At 45.8% G+C, this 4,204-nt stretch overlaps 1 non-coding gene across 1 annotated transcript; it reads right to left on the bottom strand.

Annotated features, from left to right (window-relative positions):
* Positions 1 to 3,495: 3,495 nt before the first annotated feature.
* On the bottom strand, positions 3,496 to 3,568 carry trnav-cac (transfer RNA valine (anticodon CAC)). The gene has a single exon. It is a non-coding gene; the product is annotated as a tRNA-Val (tRNA).
* Between the last annotated feature and the right edge of the window lie 636 nt (positions 3,569 to 4,204).

Raw genomic sequence — 4,204 nt, forward strand, 5'->3', positions numbered from 1 at the left:
GAATTATTATCCCTTCCCATTTTACACACAGCATTTTCAGACCTTGCTTTAAAATATTTGGTGCCTGTGACACCAGCCATTGTTAGATTTAGTCACACACCATCCTGACTTGGAAATATATCGGTCGTTCCTTCATCGTCACTGGGTTAAAAGCCTAGAACTCCCTCCCTAACAGCTCTGTGGGAGCATCTTCACCACACGGACTGCAGCGGTTCAAGATGGTGCTCACCACTATTGTGTTCCTCACACAGATGAGGCTGCACACAGAGAGATTAAAGTAACAGTGACCTCAGTCTTTAATAAAACATTCCAGTGTGAGGAACAGGCCTCAGGGGCCGGCTTATATATAGTGCTCCCAAGGGATGCTGGGATCCCTTGGGACTTCAGGGGATGAGCTCCCTGGTGGCGGAACATGGGAGTGCATGCTTTACAGATACACAACATCACTCCCAGCAAAGTCAAAGTGAAAAGTATTTAAAAGGTGAGGCGGTCGGGAGCCTTTCTTTCCCTGGTGGACCGCCTCGGTACAAATGTTTGTTCTGGTGTGCTGGCTGTGCCCTCGCTGGGCTGGCGTGTTGTTAGCCCTGCAGGGCTGCTGGGTGAGCCTGGCCTTCCTGCGACATGTAAACCGAAGTCAGGTCGAGCTTGGTGAACGTCTTGCCTCCTGCCAGCGTCGCAATTAGGTCGTCTGCCTTAGGTAGCGGGTATTGGTCCTGTAGCGAGAAACGATTAATAGTTACTTTATAATCGCCGCAAATCCTGACTGTGCCATCACTTTTGAGTACTGGAACAATTGGGCAGGCCCACTCGCTGAATTCCACTGGGGAGATGATGCCCTCGAGTTGCAGCCTGTACAGCTCCATTTCCACTCTCTTCCTCCTCATGTGAGGTACTGCTCGCGCCTTGTGGTGAATGGGTCGAGCCTCTGGGACCAAGTGGATCCGTAACTTCGCCCCAGAAAAGTTTCCAAATCCTGGCTCAAAAAGGGAAGGAAATCTTTTAAGGAGCTGGATACATGAGGCCTCATCGACATGTGATAGCGCTCGGATGTCATCCCAGTTCCAGCGAATTTTGCCCAGCCAGCTCCTTCCAAGCACTGTGGGGTCATCGCCCGGGACAATCCAGAGTGGCAGTTCATGCACCATGCCCTCGTAGGTGACCTTGACCATGGCGCTGCCCAGGACAGTGATAAGCTCTTTGGTGTATGTTCTCAGTTTCGTGTGGATGGGGCTCAGGGCTGAATTGAATGGCTTGTTGCATCACAGTCTCTCAAACATCTTTTTACTCATGATGGTTTGGCTGACGCCAGTGTCCAGTTCCATGGCTACGGCTAAGCCATTCAATTTTACGTGCAGCATAATAGGTGGAATTTCGTCTCAAATGTGTGCACCCCGTGTACTTCAGCATCTGCATCCTCTCTCGAAGGCTCTAAATTGCTTTCATCCACCATGGACCGATCTTCCTCCGCCACGTGGTGGTTAGCAGGTTTTGCAGAGCTTGCAGCTCGTTTGCAAGCTCATTGGAGGTGCTCCATTGTTCCACAGCACTTGCAAACATACCCTTTGAAGCGTCATGAATAGGCTGAATGGAAGCCTCCACAAGCTGTGAATTGCCTTGCATTTATTCTTTGTTGGGGACTCTGAGTCATCTGGATCACCTGAGGCCTGCTGGAAGTTACAAACTCGTGGCTTCTGCCCTGTACATTTCTGCTTGCAAACACAGTTCCAGTTAATTTATGAACATTGCTAGCACTTGTGTGCTGAGAGATATGTTGGGTGTTCTCACTGGTGGACATAAACGCCTGTACTGTTGCAATGGCCTTATTGAGGGTCGGTGTCTCTACAGTCAAAGTTTTTCGCAGGATGGTCTCTTGGCCAATGCCCAGTACAACAAAGTCTCTGAGCATTTGCTCCGGGCAGCCATCAAACTCACATTGTCCTGCAAGTTGCATGAGCTCGGCGACGTAGCTCGCCACTTCCTGACCGTCAGATCGCTGGCACGTGTAGAACCGATATCTCTCCATCAGCACGCTCTCCCTCGGGTTAAGATGCTCCCGAACCACTGTACACAGCTCCTCATATGGCTTATCTGTGGGTTTCACCAGAGCCAGAAAATTCTTCATGAGGCTGTAGGTCGGTGCCCCACAGACTGTGAGGAGGACCGCTCTCCTTTTTGCAGCGCTTCCTTCTCCATCCAGCTCGTTGGCTACAAAGTACTGGTCTAGCCTTTCGACATAAGCTTCCTCCGAGCTTGCTACCTCCGAGAACTTCTCCAGGATGCCCACAGTTTGCTGCATCCTTGCGTTGGATTCGTATTCTCGTCGCCAGTTATTGTGTTCCTAACACAGATGAGTCTGCACACAGGGAGGTTAAAGTAACAGTGACCTCAGTCTTTAATAAGACACTCTAGAGTGAGGAACAGGCCTTTCGGGCCGGCTTATATACAGTGCTCCAAAGGGATGCTGAGATCCCTTGGGACTTCAAGAGATGAGCTCCCTAGTGGCGGAACATGGGAGTGCATGCTTTACAGATACACAACAACCACCAGCTTCTCAAGGGCAATTAAGGTTGGGCAATAAATTCTGGCCTTTCCAGTGACACCCAGATCCTGTGAACTCATATAAAAAAACACTATTTTATGAGTCTGGTTCAAAATAGTCATTGCTGACGACACCAGGAATCTGGGGCAACTTTTGTCAAATTGGGCTCAAAACTGGAGCGGTAATTCCTACCGTGCACAGATAATAGAATCGGTATTGAAGGTAAAATCACATGGTGCTCATTTTCAGAATCAACGCAGTAAGATTTGAAATAAAGTGAAGGAATTTTATGGTGAAAGGATTTGGAAATTAAATGTGACTTGTACTTCGGTCTTTAATTAAACTTTGTGGCGTCTGAGCAGTGTGAGATTTTTAGAGAGCATTTTTAAATGCTTCACAAAACCATGTCGATCCCTTCAGCTTCCCTGGTTCGATTCCCAGTTAGGGAAATCATTTTGCTACCACTGTTTTTAATTAAAGTGAAGTAATTTAACTAAATTACACAGATGACCCAAAGCACTTCAGAGTGGTCTCAAAATAAATGAGTTAGTAATTAGAAATAAGGAATGTCAGAAGTTGGACTTGAGTTTCTGGGATGGAGTATAAATAACCCTCTGTGCACTGGAACTGGGAAGGGTGAATAATGAATGAGTTGTTTCCGGGTTTGAAATGCGGCTCAGATCTGCTGGTATTAACCGATAGCATTGTTGAGCAGAATGAAAGAAATGCTAACATGATCACTGAGGGTCAGTCGAAACTTCAACAACTTCATTTTAATAATTTGTGAAACTTTAATCATTGAGGAAGTTTTATTCCCTTTCTGATTTTACACACTCTGTATTTTAGGAGACTGGTTTTAAATGTTCTTCATGGAATCAGAGAAGTTTACAGCACAGAAGGAGGCCATTGTCACATGAGCAATGAACATTTAAAACCAGTTTTTGTTTCAAAAATTAAGTTTCCGCCCAGGCTTGAACCGGGGACTTTTCGCGTGTGAGGCGAACGTGATAACCGCTACACTACGGAAACTGCTGCCTAGTGCAGTGCCCAGAGAGAAGTGTTCAGCGACAAGCTGAAATGCTGAATCCCTTTTTATGAAAAAATTCCTTTCACAAACATTTCTCTGACCGAAACGGCACAAAACAAAAATGTTCCTTTCAAATGTGCCAATTATTTTCGTTAAACTTTTATTTTGCTTTCATGGGATAACATAATTAATGATTCGATAATTTTCTTTTGCACAATGAAAGAAATACTAACTGATGGAAAGTCACGACGTCAATAATTTGTTCTGTGCTCTGCATGTTTGTAATGTCGCCAAGTTTGCTGATGATACAAAGATAGGTGGGAAAGCAAGTTGTGAGGAGGACGCAAACAATCTGCAAAGCGAAATTGATAGGCTCAGTGGGTGGGCAGAAATTTGTCAGATGGAGTATAATGTGGGAAATATGAGGTTATCACTGTGGTAGCAATAATAAAAAAGCAAATAATTATTTAAATGGGGAGAGATTACGAAATGCTGCGGTGCAGAGGGACCTGGGGGTCCTTGTTCATGAAACACAAAAGGTTAGTATGCAGAAACATCCTCTCTGCATCCACCTTGTCAAGCCCCCTCATAATCTTACACGTTTCCATAAGATCACCTCTCAATCTTCTGAATTCCAA

This window comes from Pristiophorus japonicus, unplaced genomic scaffold, assembly GCF_044704955.1.
Source record: "Pristiophorus japonicus isolate sPriJap1 unplaced genomic scaffold, sPriJap1.hap1 HAP1_SCAFFOLD_113, whole genome shotgun sequence".
Taxonomy (NCBI): domain Eukaryota; kingdom Metazoa; phylum Chordata; class Chondrichthyes; family Pristiophoridae; genus Pristiophorus; species Pristiophorus japonicus.